A 21509-nucleotide genomic window follows, 5' to 3' on the forward strand; every position below is an offset into this window, starting at 1 on the left:
CCTTCACTTCTTCTTTGGCTGCCCAGTGAAGCGTTTCCTGAGGAGTTTGTCGAAGTTGCCGGTTCGTTTCCTGAGGAGTTCATCGAACACGTTCGTTGAAGATCCCAGTTCATTTCCTGAGGAGTTCATTGGACATCTTCCTTGGAGTTGACAGTTTGTTGACGGCTCTACAGAATTTGGACTCATGCATACCCACAATTGCGTGGGTCACTTTTACAATTTGATAATCAGAGACACCTCTCATTGATTCTGTTTCCCTAGAGAACCCGAACTAATACAACTTGGTACCGGAAGTGGTTCTGGAGAAACAGAATCTTAAAATGGGCTTTTACAATTTGTTTTCTACTCTGATTAGATTCAGAAGCACTAATGACTCTATTTCCAATAATCAAGAGGGCACTGACAGTCCATGGCATGAGTTGGCAAAGGAAATACGCAAAATAGCACCATTTGATTCTCCTAATCATACTCTAGTACGAAGCAAGGCTCTGGGTGACAGTGTTTTAGACACCTTCACAGAGTTTTGCAGTATTAAGAGGTATAATGATGTTGGCTGGCTGCTCTTAGATACTTTGGATAAAGTTGTAAGAGAAAGGGATGAGCTAAAGGCTTCAAATTCAAAACTTAAACGCCATATGACAGATGTAAAGGTTTCCATGTGTGCCCTGAAAGAAAATCTTATTTCCTGTGCCCACAGACTGGAAGGTTCTGAAAATCAGACGCAGTCTCTCATTGTGCGAGTAGCAAATTTACAACGTAAACTAAAATCTCAACCTCTCAGGGTGTCTGCTGTTTAAGTAAAGGCATTGATTGGAAAAGAATGGGATCCGGAAACTTGGGATGGGGACATATGGATTGATAATAGTGACAGTGAGGACATTGGAACCCTGGATTCTGCTGGGTCATTGTTAGATTTACCTGTAGAAGCTGTCCTGGGGAAACAGCTTCTCTGCCTCCAATCTGCCCTAAGGAGCCTGCCACCCAACCCCCACCTAAGGAGATTAACCCTTTAGTGCCTGCTAATCCTGTAATCACCTCCCCTGAGGAAGCAGCCCTCACTCCTTTGTCTGGAGAGATTAATCCTGTTTTAAGAGATGAAAATGCAACAGAATGTCCTGAGGTGAATGGCTTGAGAGATAATTCTAACTCTTTTCATGACCCACCCCCACCACCAGTGTTGGCTCAAGTCCCAACAAGCCCCAAAGGGTGAGATACAAAGTGTGACCCATGAGGAAGTACGCTATACTCCAAAAAACTGTATGAGTTTTCCAACTTATACAGACAGAAACCAGGGGAATATGTGTGGGAATGGATATTAAGAGTGTGGGATAATGGTGGAAGGAATATAAGGTTGGATCAGGCTGAATTTACCAATATGGGCCCACTAAGCAGAGATTCTGCATTCAGTGTTGTAGCTCGAGGAGTTACAAAGGGTGTTAACAGTTTGTTTGGGTGGCTGAAACATGGATCAAAAGGTGGCCAGCATTACCAGAGGTTGAAATGCCAGAACTGCCCTGGTACAATATGGAGGAGGGGATTCAAAGGCTTAGAGAGATTGGAATGTTAAGAGTGGATTTATCATGGAAGACCTGCTCACACAGCCCTGGAATGTCCAGAGGACACACCTTTTACCAGGAATGTAAGGAATAAATTTGTGAGACTAGCTCCATCATCCCTGAAGAGCTCTGTAGTTGCCCTTCTCTGTAGGTCAGATATTACTGTGGGAACTGCTGTCACTGAGCTGGAATCCTTAAACACAATGGGGATAATCAGGTCCCGAGTCGGTAGAAGCCAAGTGGCTGCAGTTAATCGCCACAGACAAGGTGGGCATGGCTACCATAATGGAAAACAGGCTCAAAGCAGCAATCAAAAATCTGACTCGCAGAGACTTACGGCGTTAGCTAGTGGATCATGGAGTACCAAGTAGTAAAATTGATGGACAATCGACTAAATTCTTGTTTGAACTATATAGGCAGAAGAATTCTAGGTCACGTGAACAAAAGTCTCCCTTGAATTACAAAAACAGAGAGTGACGGCCCCTTAATCAATTCCCAGACTTGAGACAGTTTACAGATCCAGAGCCCCTTGAATGAAGGGAAGGCCAGGTACCCTTGGGGAAGGACCCTGTTACACTGCCAAAAATTTATACTGTTAATCTTCCTCCCAGCCTTCCCCAGGGGGACCTATGGCCTTTTACCAGGGTGAGTGTGCATTGGGGAAAAGGAAATGATCAGATATTTCATGGATTATTAGACACTGGGTCAGAAGTGACATTAATTCCCAGAGACCCAAAACGTCACTCTGGTCCACCAGAGTTGGGGCTTATGGAGGTCAGGTGATTGATGGCGTTTTAGCTCAGGTCCATCTCACAGTGGGTCCAGTGGTTCCCCGGACCCATTCTGTGGTTATTTCCCCAGTGCCGAAATGCATAATTGGAATAGACATACTCAGCAACTGGCAGAATCCTCACATTGGTTCCCTGACTCCTGGAGTGAGGGCTATTATGGTGAGAAAGGCTAAGTGGAAGCCACTAGAACTGCCCCTGCCTAGCAAAATAGTGAACCAGAAGCAATACCGGATTCCTGGAGGGATTGCAGAGATTAGTGCCACTCTTAAAGACTTCAAGGATGCAGGGGTGGTGATTCCCACCACATCCCCATTCAACTCTCCTATTTGGCCTGTGCAGAAAACAGATGGGTCTTGGAGGATGACTGTGGATTGTCGTAAGCTTAACCAGGTGGTGACTCCAATTGCAGCTGCTGTTCCAGATGTGGTATCATTGCTTGAGCAAATCAACACATCCCCTGGTACCTGGTATGCAGCTATTGATCTGGCAAATGCTTTTCTCTCAATCGCTGTCAGTAAGGACCACCAGAAACAGTTTGCATTCAGCTGGCAAGGCCAGCAGTTTACATTCACTGTGCTGCCTCAGGGTTATATCAAATCTCCAGCCCTATATCATAATATTGTCCACAGGGATCTTGATCGTTTCTCCCTCCCACAAGACATCACACTGGTTCATTATATTGATGATATGTTGATTGGGCCTAGTGAGCAAGAAGTAGCAACTACTCTAGATTTGTTGGTAAGGTATTTGCATGGCAGAGGATGGGAGATAAATCCAACAAAAATACAGGGGCCTTCCATCTCAGTAAAATTTCTAGGTGTCCAGTGGTGTGGGCCTGTCGAGATATTCCTTCTAAGGTGAAGGATAAGCTGTTGCATCTGGCCCCTCGTACAACCAAAAAAGAGGCACAACGCTTAGTTGGCCTCTTTGGGTTTTGAAGACAACATATTCCTCATTTAGGTGTGCTACTCCGGCCCATTTACCGAGTGACTAGAAAAGCTTCTAGTTTTGAGTGGGGACCGGAACAAGATGAGGCTCTGAGACAGGTCCAGGCTGCTGTGCAAGCTGCTCTGCTGCTTGGACCATACGATGCAGCTGACCCAATGGTGTTGGAAGTGTCAGTGGCAAACAGAGATACTGTTTGGAGCCTTTGGCAGGCTCCTATAGGAGAATCACAACGCAGGCCTTTAGGATTTTGGAGTAAAGCTTTACCGTCCTCTGCAGATAACTACTCTGCATTTGAGAAACAGCTGTTGGCCTGCTACTGGGCCTTAGTAGAGACAGAATGCTTAACCATGGGCCACCAAGTTACCATGAGACCTGAGTTACCTATCATGAGCTGGGTCATGGCCATAAAGTTGGGCGTGCACAGCAGCACTCCATCATAAAATGGAAATGGTATATACGAGATAGAGCTCGACCAGGCCCTGAAGGTACAAGTAAGTTACATGAGGAAGTGGCCCAAATGCCCATGGCCCCCACTCCTTCCACCTTACCTTCTCTTTCCCAGCCCATAGCTATGGCATCTTGGGGAGTTCCTTACAGTCAGTTGACTGAGGAAGAGAAGACTCGGGCCTGGTTTACAGATGGTTCTGCACGATATCTTGTTTGTTGCTACCCCTCCCTCTTGTTTGAGCACTTTTTTAATCTTTGGGGATATCTGCACAGTGACCACCCTAACTTGTTCATATTGAAAAGGGGTGTCAACATTATGGGGAAGGGGGATGCATCTAGTTGATGTTCTTGAAGAGGCTGTTGGCTTCTGGGTTTTGTGACTTATGTGTCATAGGCACACTCTGGTGTATTTAAGTTTCTGAAAAATAAATTTAGTGAGTGAAACATTTATAGAGTCTCACATAGGGATGTAGGTATTCTTTAGTACTTTTGGGAATACTGTTGTTTAGGGCTTGGCTTACTATGGCCATTTGGAATATCATAACCTCCACGATAGCCTCATGACTCTATTAGAAATCTCTTAGCCACTGAAACCTTATTTTGTTACCTTTCTTTTCCCCTCACTGGTCAGGAAAATTCTCAATCTCTTGATGCCTATGCCAGGCTCATTCCTGGGAGTCATGTCCCATGTTGCCGGGGAGATTCCCTCCCCTGGGAGTCATGCCCACATTGGGGGGAGGGTAGTGAATTTATTTGCAGAGTTGGGCTTAGAGAGAGAGAGGCCACATCTGAGCAACAGGAGAGGTTTTCTGGAGGTGATTCTTAGGCATAATTATAGGTAGGCTTAGCCTCCCCTTTACAGCCATAAGTTTCTCAAGAGGAAGCCTCAAGATCAAGGGCTTGACTTATTAAGGAGGGGATTCCTAATTTCACGTAGCATCCATTCTGTTCAAGATAAACAAGCAGTGTCTCACATTATCTTCACTTAGTTGTGTAATTATCATCAATCTCAATTTTAAACAGTTATCATAACCCAAAACACCCTAAAGCTCTTATCAGCCCCTAATTATATATCCCTAGTATTCGTGTGGTATTGGTAAGGTATTCCTATTAAATATAGTCTATAATATGCAATTGGTAGCTTTTTGCATAGACCACTCTTAACTCTTTATATCAGTGTCAAACCTTAGAAGTTGCTCAATTAAGCCTTATTTATATTTGTAGTGCTAATCTGTAGGATGCATGCGTTTAAACAACCCCTTCCAATCATCTTCGCCTTCAGTATGGCACTGATACTTAGAATCCCATTTAGGAACAATCACCACCCCTGTCCATTCCCATACCTTTAAGTTCAACCTTGTTAATGGATCTGTACGTATTAGGTAATCATTCTCCATTCACTAGCTTCTGTATATCTCTAGGTCCCCTAAATTCTACATTATAAGACACTGATTTTACATCATTCACACAGTATCTTTCCTTTTGTGTCTGACTTACTTCACTCAACATTATGTCTTCAAGGTTCATCCGTGTTGCCATATGTTTCAGGACCTCATTCCTTACTGCTGCATAGCATACCAACATATGTATATACCACATTTTGTTTACCCACTTGTCTGTTGAAGGACAATTGAGTTGTTTCCATCTCTTGGCAATTGTGAACAATACTTCTGTGAACATCAGTGTGCAAATGTCTGTTCGTGTCACTGCTTTCAGATCTTCTGGGTATATACCAAGAAGTGGAATTGCTGGATCGTAGGGTAATTTGATATGTGGTTTTCTGAGGAACTGCCAAACTGTCTTCCAGAGTCGCTGCTGTACCATTATACAGTCCACCAGCAATGAATAAGAGTTACAATTTCTCCACTACCTCTCCAGCATTTGTAATTTCCTGTTTGTTTGATGGCAGCCATTCTTATTGGTGTGAGATGATACCACATTGTGGTCTTGATTTGCATTTCCCTAATAGCTAGTGAAGGTGAACATTTTTTTCATGTATGTTTTAGCCATTTGTATATCCTCTTCAGAGAAATGTCTTTTCATTTCTTTTGCCCATTTTATAATTGGGCTGTTTTTACTATTGTCATTGAGCTGTAGGATTTTTTTATACATGCTGGATATCAGTCTCTTATCAGATATATGGCTTCCAAATATTTTCTCCCGTTGCATTGGCTGCCTCTTCACCTTTTTGACAAAATCCTTTGAGGTAAAGAAGCTTTTGATTTTGAGGAGCTCCCATTTACCTATTATTTCTTTCACTGATTTTGCTTTGGGTGTAAGGTCTAAGAAGCGACCTCCTAATACTAGGTCTTGAAGATGTTTCCCTACATTATCTTCTAAGAGTTTTATGGTACTATCTCTTATATTGAGGTCTTTGATCCACTTTGAGTTAAGTTTTGTAAGGTGTGAGATAGGAGTTCTCTTTCATTCTTTTTGTTATGGCTATCCAGTTCTCCCAGCCCCATTTGTTGAACGGAGTGTTCTGTCCCAGTTCAGTGGATTTGGGGCCTTATCAAAAATCAGTTGACTGTAAACCTGCGGGCCTATTTCCAAACTCTCAATTCAATTCCATTGATCAATATGTTTTTCTTTATGCCAGTACCATGCTGTTTTGACTACTGTAGCTTTATAATAGGCTTCAAAGTCCGTAAGTGTAAGTCTTCCCACTTTGTTCTTCTTTTTTAGGATGTTTTTGGCAATTTGACACCCCTTTCACTTCCAAATAAATTTGATAACTAGCTTTTCCAAGTCTGCAAAGTAGGTTGTTAGAATTTGGATTGGGATTGTGTTGAATCTGTAGATCAGTTTGGGTAGAATTGACATCTTAACAATATTTAGTCTTCCTATCTGAGAGCATGGAATATTTTTCCACCTATTTAGGTCCTTTTTTATTTCTTTTAGTAAAATTTTGTAATTTTCTGGGTAGAGGTCTTTTACATCCTTGGTTAAATTTATTCCTAGGTACTTGATTTTTTTGTTGTTGCTTTTGACTGCCTCTTCAGTTAGGTCATTATTAGTGTATAGGAACATTAGTGATTTATGTGCAATAATCTTATGTCCTGCCACTCTGCTGAATTTGTTTATTAGTTCAAGTAGCTTTGTGGTCAGATTCTCAGGATTTTTCAAGTATAAGATCATATCATCTGCAAATAATGATAGTTTGACTTCTTCCTTTCCAATTTGGATACCTTTGATATCTTTTTCTTGGTGAATTGCTCTGGCTAGAACTTCTAGCATCGTTGAATAATAGAGGTGATAGTGGGCATCCTTGTCTCATTCCTGATCTTAGGGGGAAGGCTTTCAACCTCTCACCATTGAGTACTATGCTGGCTGTGGGTTTTTCATATATGCCCTTTATCATATTGAGGAAGTTTCCTTCAATTCCTACCTTTAGAAGTGTTTTTATCAAAAAGGGATGTTGAATTTTGTTGGATGCTTTTTCAGCGTCTTTCAAGATGATCATTTGACTATTCCCTTTTGATTTGTTAATGTGTTGAATTACATTAATTGATTTTCTTATGATGAACCACCCTTGCATACCAGGAATTAACCCTACTTGGTCGTGGTATATAATTCTTTTAATGTGCCTTTGGATTTGATTTGCAAGTATTTTGTTTAGGATTTTTGTATCTATATTCATTAGGATATTGGTCTATAGTTTTCCTTTTTTTATAGTGTCTTTATCTGGTTTTGGTATCACAGTGATATTAGCTTCATAAAATAAGTTAGACAGTGTTCCTTTTTCTTCAATTTTTTGAAGGAGTTTGTGCAGGAGTGGTGTCAATTCTTTTTGGGAAATTGGATAAAATTCCCCTGTGAAGCCATCTGGCCCTGGATTTTTATTTGTAGGTCGATTTTTGATGACTGATTGGATCTCTTTGCTTGTCGTTGGTCTGTTGAGGTCTTCTGATTCTTCTTGGGTCAATCTAGGTTTTTCATGTGTTTCCAGGAATTGTCCATTTCCTCTAAATTGTCTAGCTTGTCGGCATACAGTTGTTCATAGTATCCTCTTATGATTTTTTTTTATTTCTTCGGGGTCTGTAGTAATTATCCCCTTCTCATCTCTGATTCTGTTTATTTGGGTCTTTTTTCTTTTTGATTTTGTCAGTCTAGCTAAGGATGTGTCTATCTTGTTGATCTTCACAAAGAACCAACTTTTGGTTTTATTTATTTATTTACTCTCTCTATCGTTTGTTTGTTCTCCAGCTAATTTATTTCTGCTTTAATCTTTGTTATTTCTTTTTGTCTACTTGCTTTAGGGGTAGTTTGAAGATCATTCTCTAGCCTCTTCAGTTGTTCAGTTAGGTCTTTGGTTTTAGCTCTTTCTTGCTTTTTGATATATGCATTTAGAGCTATAAACTTCCCTCTCAGCACTGCCTTTGCTGCATCCCACAGGTTTTGATATGTTTCATTCTCATTCTCATTCATCTCTAGATATTTGCCAATTTCTCTTGAAATTTCTTCTTTGACCCATTGGTTGTTTAGGAGTATGTTGTTTAGCTTCCATATATTTGTGAAAGATCTGGTGCTTTGGTGGTTGTTGATTTCTAGTTGCATTCCATTGTGGTCCAAGAATATGCTTTGAATAATTTCAATCTTTTTAAATTTATTAAGACTTATTGGTCCTCTTCTAGTTGTTCTATCTGTAGAAGAGAGTGGTATATTGAAGTCTCCAACTTGTAGTCATGTCTATTTCTCCCTTCAGTTTAATCAACATTTGTCTTGTATTTTTTGGAGCTCCTTGACTGGGTGCATAAAAATTTATAATTGTTATTTCTTCTTGGTGAATTATCCCTTTTATTAATATATAGGTCCTTCTTTATCTTTTATGACATTTTTGCATTTAACATCTATTTTGTCCAGCGTTAGTATAGCTACCCCAGCTTTCTTTTGATTGTAGTTTGCGTGGAATATTTTTTTACATCCTTTTACTTTCAGTCTCTTCGTGTCACAGGGTCTAAGATGAGTCTCTTGCAAACAGCATATCACTGGGTTATATTTTTTAATCCATTTTACCAATCTGTATCTTTTAATTGGAGAGTTTAATCCGTTCACATTCAAAGTTACTACTGTGAAGGGAGTTCTTGAATCAGCCGTCTTGTCCTTTGGTTTTTAGTTGTTAGATCTATTTTTTTCCCTCTCTCTTTTTTTCCTTTAAATTACTCTTACTAATAACTCTTCAGAGTATGCACTTCTCCATACCTCTCTCTCTATTCTTTTTTTCTCAGCTGGTAGAACTCCCTTTAGTATTTCTTGCATGGCAGGTCTCTTGTTAACAAGTTCTCTCAGCGTTTGTGAAAATTTTAAACTATCCCTCAATTTTGAAGGAGAGCTTTGCTGGATAAAGAATTCTTGGGTGGCAATTTTTCTCTTTCAGAATCTGAAATATATCATACCACTGCCTTCTTGCCTCCATGGTGCCCGCCTAGTAGTCAGTACTTAGTCTTACGTTATTTCCCTTGTATGTGGTGAATCTCTTCTCTCTTGCTGCTTTCAGAAGTTTCTCCTCTTCAGCATTTGACAATCTAATCAGTATATGTCTTGGAGTAGGTTTATTTGGATTTATTCCTTTTGGAGTTTGTTGTTGTCTTTAATTTGCATATTTATGTCATTTAGAAAGGTTGGGAAGTATTCCCCAAGATTGTCTTTGAATGCTCTTCCTAGCCATTTACATTTCTCTTCACCTTCTGGAACACCAATAATTCTAATATTTGTGCACTTCATGTTTCCATCATTTCCCTGAGATCCATTTTGAATTTTTTTATTTTTCCCACCATTCGTTCTTTTGTGCTTTCACTTTTCATCACCCTATCTTTGAGGTTGCTAATTTGTTCCTCTACATCTTCAAATTTGGTGTATGTGTCTCAAGAATATTTTTAGTTTGATCAACAGTATCTTTTATTTCTATAAGATCTGCTATTTTTTTATTTACTCTTGCAAATTCTTCTTTATGTTCTTCTAGCATCTTCAAGTCCTTTATATCCTGAGCCATAATGTTGATATTTGTGTTTTCTTCTTTGATTAATTGCTCCAAATTTTCTGTCTATTCTGGCTTTTTAATTTGTTCATTTGACTTGTCCATATCTTCTGTATCTTTCAAGTACTTTGTAATTTTCTGCTGGCTTCTGGGCATTTGCTTATCTTGATAGGGTTATTTTTGGAAGTACAGAATTAATTGAGCCTTTATATATAACTTGGTTTGCTGGAGTGCAGTTTCCCAATCCTACCTGTACGTGGCACTCTTGAGGTACAGCTTGCTGGAGTGCAGTTTCCCTAACCTGCCAGCAGGTGGTGCTCTCAAGTAGGTCTTCCCTGAACTTCTAGGCAGAGGGCAGAGTCCAAACCAGGTGGGGAACCAATCAGTGCACCAGATCTCTGTGTGCTCTGGGGAATCCCAGTCCTTGGGCTGCAACGTGGGCCCCAAGCAGGTAGGCAGGGAGTCTGCTCAAGGGCAACCACAAGTGGGATGTGGGTCCTGCCTGCCAGTTCTCTGCCTGCCATGCGCCTGCGAGTCTCTGGGGGGTGGGAGGGGCTCCTGATCTCCGGTATGTGTGCCTCTCCCTTCCCCGCCTCTCACCGTTGCACCCCCACCCCCAGACTTCTGTAGGGGGAGAGGAACTGCTGCCCACCAGGTTCCCTCACAGGCACTCCCTGCTGTGTGGCTGTGGAGTATCACCCCCCAGCAAACTGTCAAAGTAGGTAGACAGGAGCAGACAGCCGCCGCTCACTCCCTTGCAGGGCGGGGGGTCTGGCTGCTGCCAGCCTGGGGTGGGGGATAGTCCAGACAACTGAGTGTGTCCCTCAAGCTGCTGTCTCTCCTCTGTTTTTTGGGGTGTCCCCTCCACATACTGTGAGGGACCCTCTATGGCTGGTCACACCCTGACACCATGGTCCCTGGTGTACTTCAGCCCATTTCTAGTTAGTTTCACCGAGGGGGAGAAACCCGTTCTGCCTCACCTACTCTGCCATCTTCCCGGAAGTTGAAATTCACTTTTAAATGAAATACATTTATAAAACTATCCTAAGAAGTATAATTCTTGTAGAATTTCCATAATGATGAATTTATAGCAGTGAAACTAATTGAGAGGAAATTCTAAATTACTTTAGAAGAGAGGCAAAAAATTGCCATGTTTCTGGACTGATAGAGGAAACTTGTTAAATAACAGCAATAAAAATACTATAATTATACTATCTGGAAACCAAAGATAAAAAAAAAAAGTTACTAATAAGATTCACGTTTATAAAATATACATTTATTAAAAAAAAAAAAACAGTATCCCAAGAAGTATAATCCCAGGCAATTTTCACTTGACTATTATATAATCACTTGAAACCAATGAAATCAAAAGAGCAAAACTCAAACTTATTTTAGAAAAAGAATGACACAAAACAAAACAAACTATTGCTGTGTTTCTGGATTATTTTAGTAGTCTTGTTAACAACAACAAATATACTGTGATTAGCCTACCTAAAAATGGAATAAAATGGAGCCAATTGACTTATTCACATTTAAGTAATCTATGGTAATATATATCATTATTCTTAGAGTTATAATTGTATCAAGCTTCCATTTGAGTCACTGTGTCATCTCTTAACTAATAGCAATAAAACTAAAAGAGAAAAGTTGCTTTAGTAGAAAGGAAAAAGCATCTTGCTGTAGTTGTGTCTTCAGAAGTACCCTCATTGGAAGGTCATCTTGAAAGGTGAGTCACTTCTGTTTTCTGGTTGTGTGGACAGAAGATTGAACCCAGGCTTTGGTATAAAGACATTTCTTGTTGCCAATTTTGGATGTACAGAGCCAGAAAAATCCCTTGGTGGAGAGAATTTCTGGAGGTTGATTCTCACTTTCCAGACGAGAGGGAAGGACAGGGTGTCCTGTCTGTGACATCTGACCTCTGAAGAGAGAATGACATGATGCTACAGAGCCTGGACTAGCGGACCCCATGCAGGGGGAAAGGTTCATCCAAATAAGGCCCTGAGCATCTCCTAGCACAAGGAGCACAGGCAAGTTCTGTCTTGCACTTGTGGAAGAATGGCCAAATGGAGAGACCCTTCTCCTGTTGTCCTGAGCCTGATGTGGTCCAGTGGACATCTGGTCTACACCAGGCACCTGACCCTGGATCCCCATGACATCACCCTTTGCTCCTCCCTCCTTTGGGACCTGGTCATTCAAAGGATTCCCTGTAGTCCTCTTGGGTTAGAGGGACCTGGGTGAAGGGTGTATGAGAACACGCTGTACTATCTTTGCAGCTCTCCTGTATCTAATAGTGTTTCAAAACAGTTTTCCCATATGGGTAATGCCTTATTTTTCTCTAGCTTCTTTCAAATTTTTTTCTTTGCTTTTAGTTCTTTATATTTTGATTATGATTTTTGGGAGGTTTGGATTTCATTGGCTTTACCCTGTTTAGGGTTTGCTGGCCTTCTCGAATCTGTAAGTTTATATGTCTCAAAATCTGGGAAGTTTTCAGCCATTATTTCTTCAATTTTTTTCAGTCACACACTCTTTCCCCTCTTCTTCTAAGACTCCAATGACCTGGATGTTAGACTTCTGTGAGTGTGTGTTTCATGAGATCAAGAAACTCTTTTCACTTTTAAAAATATTTTTCTCTCTGTTGTTCAGATTGAATAATTTCATTTTATCCATCATGTTCACTGACTTTTTTTTTTGTCCTCTCCATTCTGCTATTTATCTCATCCATTGAGTTTTTTCCTTTCAGTTATATTTTTCAGTTCTATAATTTCCACTTTAGTTTTCTTTATATCTTCTATTTCTTTGCTGAGATGGCATACTTTATTTGTTTCAGTGTTCATAAGTGATTGTTGGAAAATTTTGATAATAACTGCCTCAAAGTCTTTGCTACATAATTTCAACGTTTTTCTTATCTCAATGTTACTGTCTGTTGATTGTCTTTTCATGCCAGTTGGATTTCTTAGTTCCTTCTTTGACAAGCAATTTTGGATTGTATCTTGGACATTTTTAAAATTATTAGACACTGGGTCTTATTTAAATAATATGGAAATGTTGACATTTTGTTTTAGCAGACAATCAGTAAGGCTAGGTTCTAGCCCCAAGTTCTAAAACACTTTCTGTGGTACCAAGGTTAGTTCTATCTTTGGAGTGCTGTTTGGATCTGTCTCACATGTGCACCATGAATTGGCCAGTCCAGGACCTGAGCTGTGATTTGCCAGTTCAGGTCTCAAAGTCTTCTATATGCCGGTCAGTATCAGATCCATGCATGTGCAGCTCAAAGGTGAGCCTGGGAGTTCATAAACAACATTATGATGTCACTTTCTTGGGCTCTTTCTCTCTGCAATCTTGCTATTACTCTCTGACTTCCTGGAGCTCCCTTTTTTGATACTCCAACCAGAGACCTGGGGTTTAAGTTACCGCTTTCTGAAGTGTAATTCCATGGTTGTGCCTGCATCTATAGCCCCATGGAGGGAGGACCAGAAAGGAAGAACGGCAAAGTCACTGCCAGTTTGAGGATAAGCTTCATGTTTTCCGAATAATTTATTTTAAAAAGCTGGAGGAAACTAAGATGGCGGCTAGCTGAGACAGGGCGAAAAAAAACACCTCCATGAAAAACACTAGCTAAAAACCAGAAAGTGACCTAGAATACTGGTTACAGCGATGTGCCAGCTGGACGAGGGCTCCTAGCTCCAGAGGGGCCATATACTTGGTGAAACCGGGAGTCAGCATTCTGAAACGAGTGAGTAAGCTGGCTGGAAGACCCACAACCATGCGGTGGGCTGGGGAAGCCAGGGTTCAGCATTTGGAGACTGGCTGGCTCTTTTAAAAAAAAAGGGGGGGGGGGAACCCAGGAGCAGCTCCAGCTGCGATTGTGGGAACCATGCAGTAAAACACAGCAAGAGGGGGCTGGGCTGGCCCCTCGGTGTCTGACTGGGAAGATAGCCCGCAGCAGATACCCTTGGGTCCGGGGGAACAGAGGGGAGAGCCGGAAGCAGAAAGAAACCCCGTGGTTAGCAGCTGGCCCCCCGGAGGGCTGGATAAATTCCTGCCCGGGGCCATGCCCACAGCCCAGAGCCCCGCCAGTTGTCCCGGAGCTGGGAAGGAGGAACTGTGCGAGGAGGAGGGGGCTGAGATGCCCCGTTCGGCCAGTTTTGCCTCAGGCTGAGAGCACGGCCTGGCAGCCCGGGGCTTCCCTTGTTGGATGGTGCGCACTGGTGACGTAGCATGGCATTCCCTTGGCTGAGCTCCTGGAGGAGCATGGCTGGGAGGGGGGATCTGCTTGGAGAACCCAGGGATGCTACACCAAGTCCAGTGGTTTGTGGATCAGTGAGAGAGAGGGTCTGGGGCTGAACTGAAATGAAGGCTTAGACTCTTGTGGTGGCCTTGAATCTCTGGGATTCTGGGGGATTTGAACATTAAAACTGCCCTTCCTCCCTGGCCACCTGTACACATGCCCCACATTCAGGGCGGACGGCTCCAGCAACACACCCAAACTGAGTTCTCCAACTGAACTCACAAGAATCATTTCCCCACGCACCACAGGAACAAGGTTGAGAACTGACTTGAGGGATATAGGTGACTCACAGATGCCATCTGCTGGTTAGTTAGAGAAAGTGTACGTCACCAAACTGTGTTCCTGAAAAATTAGATTGATATCCCTTTTTCTTTACAACTTGAAAGAACCCTATCAAGCAAAACAAATGCCAAGAGGCCAAAAACAACAGAAAATCTTAATGCATATGATAAAACCAGAAGATATGGAGAATCCAACTCCAAACACACAAATCAAAATATCGGCAGATACAGTGTACCTTGCAAAATTAATCAAAGAACTACAATCGAGGAATGAAAACATGGCAAAGGATTTAAAGAACATCAAGAAGACCATGGCCCAGGATATAAGTGACATAAAGAAGATCCTCGAGGAGCATAAAGAAGACATTGCAAGAGTAAATAAAAAAATAGAAGATCTTATGGAAATAAAAGAAACTGTTGGCCAAATTAAAAAGACTCTGGATATTCACAATACAAGACTATAGGAAGCTGAACAACAACTCAGTGTGCTAGAAGTCCACAGAACAGAAAACGAAAGAACGAAAGAATGGAGAAAAAAATTGAAAAAATCGAAATGGATCTCAGGGATATGATAGATAAAATAAAACATCCAAACTTAAGACTCATTGGTGTCCCAGAAGAGCAAGAGAAGGGTAAAGGTCTAGAAATGGTATTCAAAGAAATTGTTGGGGAAAACTTCCCCAACCTTCTACACAATATAAATACACAAAGCATAAATGCCCAGTGAACTCCAAATAGAATAAATCCAAATAAACTGACTCCAAGACATACTCTGATCAGACTGTCAAATACTGAAGAGAAGGAGCAAGTTCTGAAAGCAGCAAGAGAAAAGCAATTCACCACATACAAAGGATACAACATAAGACTAAGTAGTGACTACTCAGCAGCCACCATGGAGGCAAGAAGGCAGTGGCATGACATATTTAAAATTCTGAGAGAGAAAAATTTCCAACCAAGAATACTTTATCCAGCAAAACTCTCCTTCAAATTTGAGGGAGAGCTTAAATTTTTCACAGACAAACAAATACTGAGAGACTTTGCCAATGAAAGACCTGCCCTACTTCAGATTCTGAGAGGAGCCCTGCCTGCGGAGAGATAGGGAAAAGAGGAAGAGATGTAGAGAATTTTAACAGACATATGTAGTACCTTACATCCCAAATCACCAGGACACTCATTTTTCTCTAGTGATCACAGATCTTTCTCCAGAAGGGACCATAAGCTGGGACAGAAAACAAGCCTCAAGAAATTAAAAAAAAAAAAAAAAAAAAAATTGAATGTACTCAAAGCACATTCTCCAACCACAATGGAATACAAATAGAAGTCAATAATTTTTGAACTGTAATTCCACTACTTACTTCCTACATGATATAAAATACATAAACTCTAAGGACAAATCAGTGGTTTTGAACTCAATGTAAAATATGTAATTTTAGACAACTATATAAAGGTGGGGGAATGAAGGAGTATAGGAACATAGTTTATGTGTCCTATTGAAGTGAAGGTGGTATCAAAGAAAAACAAGACTGATATGGATTTAAGAGGTTAATTTTAAGCCCCACAGTAAACACAAAGAAATTATCAGAGAATATAACCATAGAGATGAAAAGTAGAGTTGGGTTAAGAGAAATGGGGGAAGGGGCAATGAGGAGTTAAGAAATGAGTGTAGGGGTTGCTGTTTGAGGTGAAGGGAAATTTCTAGTAATGGATGGTGGGAAAGAGCATTACAACATTCTAAATGTGATTAATCCCACTAATGGAAGGCTAGGGAGGGGGTGGAATGGGAAGATTTAGGCTGTATATATGTTTCCACAACTGAAAAAAAAAAAAAAAAGTCCAACTAGATGACAATTTCAAGCTAAGGATGAACTTGGATGGGATGGGAGGGTGGAGGACAGGTGGCTCAAAGGGACACAGTTGAGACATAAGGAAAAGGAAATATAGAATGTAAGCTTTGTATCATTGTTGAATCTATTGTACTTCTTAGCTGCGCTTAATGGGATTGCATAAAAGAATGTTCTTGTTCATGGGATCTGTATATGTGAATTATAGTGTATGTTCAAGGATGTGTGCAGCTAGCTCTCATATGTTCAGAAGACAGAGCAATAGATGATGGATGATACATAGGGAGGGAAAGAGATAGCGATGTGACAGCATGTTAAAGTTGGTGGATTGAGCTATCAGGGGAGGGGGGTCAGGGTATGATGGAATTCTGTGTATGGGACTAGTGTTGTTTTTGCAACTGTTCATATAACTTTCAATTTATTTCAAAATTAAAAAAAGTATATATGTTAAAAAAAAAAGCTATACCTTTCTTCTAAGGACTGCTTTATTTTTTCCAACATATTTTTCTATGTATTTTTAATTTATATTCAGTTCCACATATTTCTATGACTTCATATTTTTATGACTTCCTTCTAAACCCATGTTATTTAATAATGTTATTTATCCAAGTGTGATTTAATAATGTTATTTTGTTCCCAATTATATGGGAATTTTTTGAGATTCTTTTTTTATAGCTTCATATTTTACTGTAATTCTGACTTACAGGAAATTTGCAAGAATATAGTAAAAAAGAACTCCATATGACCTGTGGTGGTTTTAAGCTGTATGTACCCCAGAAAAGTTTATCCATTCCAGTGAGTGTGGACCTGTTGTAAGTAGGATTGATTGGTAAGGTTGTTTCAGTTAAGGTATGACCCACCTGTATCTAAATGGGTATTAATCCTCTTACAGGAGTCCTTTATAAGACAATGAAATTCAGACAGAGAATGCCATGGAAGCAAGAAGCTGAAATTGATGGAACCCAGAAAAGAAGGGATGCGGGACACTGTTATCGAGTTCCAACTTGGCGGGCCTGGGCCAGGGGAACTGATCAGCCCCTAGGAAAGGTAGTGGGGCACGGGTGGTAGCGCCCTCCACGGCCCCCCGGGCCTGAGAAAGTGGAGCCGAATGCAGGCCCCATTTCCTCACCCCAAAGTACAACCGTCAGGGGAAGCTTGCCGGAAAAAAACGCCACCTTTACCTTGCCCGCCCACTCCCCGTTACCGGAGCAACTCCCGCCCCTTTTCAAACAACCTCCGCGCCCTCTCAGAACCAATCCAAACCTTTAACCTCTACAGCTACCCCGCCCTCTAAACCGCCCGATATAAGCTTGTACTCTCCCCTAATAAACTCTCTTGGCTTCTTCACCCTAAAAGAAACGTGTCCCGCCTGTTCCTTTTTCGCCGCCCTCCATACTTTGCACGCCACCGCCGGGGACCTGGCCAAGTCCCCCGCCTCGCCCTCGCCTCCGGGAAAGAGCCCCCGCCGCCGGTACCCTCCGAGCAGTCCTGAGAGCCTAGGATTTAGCAACCGGCCGCCACCCCCCCCAGACGAATCAACTACGACCGCAAAGGGAGAGACCAACAGACACTACCCTGTGCCTTGCCATGTGACCAAGGAGCCAAGGATCAGTGGCAGCTGGTCTTCAGAAAGAAAGCATCACCTTGATGATGCCGTGATTTGAATATTCTCATGGCCTCAAACTGTAAGCTAAGAAATTCCCATTGTCTAAAGTCAATGCATTTCAAGGTGTCTGCTTTAAGCAGCCTAGGAAACTAAAACATGCCCTTTACTTGTATCCGGATTTACCAATTGTTAACATTTTGCCCGCATTTGTTTAGTCATTTGCTGTCTCTCCTCTTTCCACACATACACAAACACATTATTTTCTGAACCATTTTTTAGGAATAGTTGCCGATATCATGCCCCTTCTGCTTAAATACCTCAGTATATGTGTTCTCCAAAACAAGGATGGTCTCTTACATAATCACAGTATGATTATCAAAATCAAATATTCAACATTCATACAATGCTATTATCTAATCCACAGTCCATTTTCAAATTTCACCAATTATTCCAATAATGTCCATTATAGTTTTATAGCTCTTATCCTCTGGTCAATGATCCGATCCAGGATTACCCATTGCAGTTAGCTACCATGGAGCTGTCCTTTAATCATAGGAAACAAAGCTGTTTTTATATGCTTCATCCTCAGTACTGGTCCTCTTTTACATTCTGTACTTTGTGCTCTGGTAAAACATCTCTACTGGAATGTTTTGCACCATTTTAAGTATGATCAAAGGAAAGATTCCCTCTCTTCCTTGCTGTGGCCATCCCTATTACCATGGAATATCATTATCTTCTTATACTCCTGCATTTCTAAAAGCTCGGAATAATTTTGATTGCCTTTCTTCTTCCCCCTACCTGTATCAATTTCAAAGCTTGGCTACTTGATTTATACTGGAGTGGAGCACTGTTCTGCCACCTGGGGCCAGCTTCACTTGAGAGCTTTTCTCAATTTTGGAGGACAACCTTATTTTGCTTTTGTCCTTGGGCAAAGAGTACTTCATCCTCTACAGTAAAACATGTATTCTCATATTACTATTCAAAATATTTAATTCTCTTTGAGCCTGCTTGTTACTGGAGCTGAAACTGACCTCCTCTGGGCTTTTTTTTTTTTTTCCCCTAATGAACACTTCCAATGTGGAGTAGCACTTCATCTACTTTATGGACTGACAGCTGTCAATCATCCTACTATGCTGGGACATGTGGAAGGGGTGATGCTCCAGACCACTCCATTGGAGTGCTCCATTGCACTCCAAAGGACTGGCAGTTTTCTAATCTTGTAACTGGAACTCAAATGAAATCTTCTATTATTAATGCTAGATGGCAATGTCTACCAAATTCCTGCTTAACAGCAGATTCTTTTTTCTCTGATCCACACTGTTTCTGATCATTTTCCTGCTGCTTTCTTGAAACTGATCTTCTTCTTTCATATGACATAAGCCTGAAATATCTAAATTCTATGTTAATGTATTTCTGGTGTTTAGTAACTATTCACTGTAGTGTACCTGTCCCATAGAGAATCAACTGGTTTGCTACAGAATTTAATATTTTAATTTATTAAATTGCTATCAGCATAAGACCAAATACTCTTTCTAGCTGTTTAAAAAACTGCAATGCATTCATCCTTAGTTTTGGTGAGCTGAAAGAGTTGTGTTTTTGGTTAAATCAAAAAGCTAACCGTAAAGACCTTCTTCTCCACCTAAGTAACTCAGTGAAAAATTAAAATAAAAATGTATCCAACTGGCATCTGTTATCATAGATTTGTGCAGAGGACATATGTGCTTCTCCCCATCCCATTCCTTTGTTTTTGTCCTCTCCACCAGTCCTGTGTCCTTGCCCCCCCATTCCTTTGTCCTTGCCCTTTCCCCCAGTCCTTTGTCCTTGATTTCCCCTCCCTCCAGTCCTTTGTCCTACTTTTCCCAGAACATAGTGGACCCGTTTGCCCCCAGGACCTGTGCTTCTTTGCAAAGTTCAGGTCTTATTGCCTAAGTAGAATTATAATCACTGGCCAAATGGCCATTTGAAACAGCCCAAACCCATCAATGTAGTAAGTTTTAGTTTCTTATCTACCTCAGTCTTCAGCCTTCCTTTACAAAGTTAGAGACAAAGTTTTCCACTTCACACATAGAAGAAAAGCAGCACAGAGTAGTTAGCGAGGAGTTGCCCAAGTTCCTGGGGACTGGGTCTGTACCCTATCCCGACCACTGACTAGCTAGTGGGCAAGTTACTTCATGGTTCAGGATTCAGTTTCCTCATCTGTAAGTCAGAATAAAAATAGTGCCTAGTTGATTAACTCATAGTCAATTATTTAACTCACTACTTAATTAATTCAATAAATTGTTATGAGCCACCATTTTGTACCAGGCTTTCGAGGCACTGTGAATACAGCAGTGAGCAAAGCATACAAATAGTCCTGCCTCCTGTGTCTGGGAGGCGGACAATAGACAAACAAGTAATTAAAATACATATTATGTTACCTGATAAGTGCTATGGAGAAAAATAAAGCAGGGGAGGGAAACAGGAGGGTTGGAAATATGGGTTCGTGTTCAGGCCGAGACTGAGTTTGTGCTAAGCATGGGCTGGTGCTGCTGTGAGACCAGAAAACCTGCCAGGCACAGAAGTGACATAGATTTATTGGGACTTACGAACAGGGGAGGTTCTCCGGTAGCGGCCGATCTGGAGGCTTAGTGCTTTGAGAGGAACAGGGAAGGGGCAGCATATGATTTTAGAACAAAGACATTCTGTATAGTATGAGGACATGGGGTCTCTAGTATAATCATTAAAGGGGCCTAAGACTTGATGTTTTACTAAGATTAGTGTTTAAGACCAAGGTACAGTCAATGCCATTTTTACATTGTGGTTACATTCTTCCCCCTCTGGGGAGATTGTTTACTTTATTGACCTTTGTCCTTGGCTAAAGCAGGTTTTTTATGGGCCATTTAGGAGGGGGCCTGGGCCCTGGGCTTCCACAGTTAGTAATTTTAATTGGAATCTTCCAGGAAAGTCTCACTGAGGAGGTAACATTTAGGCAAAGACCTGAAGGAGGCGAGGGGCCAGTTGGGTGAATATCATGGTGAAGAGCCTTCTAGAAAGAAAAAATAAGCCAGCACACAGGTCCTGGGATGGACAGAGGTACCGAGGAGACATACCCCCACCCCCAACTCTGGGCCAATCTCTGAAGGACAGATGACTGAGTGAGTTTGTTTTACTTTTCCATATGTTTAGATTTGTTGAACATTAAATGCACAGCACACCCTAATTTTAACAGGTTTTACATAATTCTGGGAAAATTCTAATGTGGCTTAACGAGAGAGAGTGCCAGAACTAAAATCTTCAAAGGATGAGAGGGAGTGACAGTGGAGGGGAGAGGGCAGACCACGGAGAGTGACCACAGCAAGGAGAGTGGTAGGTTGTGTCATCCGAGGATCCGACAGGCAACGCCGAGGGCTCTTATAGAGAAGGAGAGGTGGGGAAGGGAAGAAGTGCCTGCTCCATTCCAGGTGAGAGAAGGAACAGCCACAGCCTGAGAAGGGGACAGGGAAGCCATGTCTAGGTGAACACTAGGATCCCAATGGACCCCTTAGAGCAGTTGTCCCAACCTTGGTCGTCCATCATGCTCACCTGCGAGACTTTCAAGATCTAGGCATGGTGTCCCACCCTCAGAGGTTCTGATTAATTGGTTTGGGGTATGGCCTCCATTATCAACATTTTTAAAGCTCCCTGGGTGATTCTAATGTGCAGCCAAGGTTGAAACCACTGGCTCATCTGAAAAAGTTGGGGTAATGGATGTTAGTGATGGTAGCATCATATAGGGAATGCAATTCATACACTGAA

At 41.5% G+C, this 21509-nt stretch overlaps 1 protein-coding gene across 5 annotated transcripts in view; it reads left to right on the top strand.

Moving 5' to 3' along the window:
* The window catches only part of LOC119511642, a 75886-nt gene that overhangs the window by 3059 nt on the left and 51318 nt on the right, over positions 1-21509 (top strand). Inside the window, exon 3 of one of the 5 annotated variants that reach the window (XM_037806145.1) lies at positions 17022-17076. The exons of 3 other annotated variants lie outside the window; for them this stretch is intronic. The gene's annotated coding sequence lies outside the window, so the exon portion shown is untranslated. Of the gene's footprint in view, positions 1-16835; positions 16910-17021; positions 17077-21509 lie in introns of those variants that run through there. One more of the 5 variants, XM_037806148.1, reaches the window with a different exon arrangement.

This window comes from Choloepus didactylus, chromosome 16 (genome assembly GCF_015220235.1).
Source record: "Choloepus didactylus isolate mChoDid1 chromosome 16, mChoDid1.pri, whole genome shotgun sequence".
NCBI lineage: Eukaryota > Metazoa > Chordata > Mammalia > Pilosa > Megalonychidae > Choloepus > Choloepus didactylus.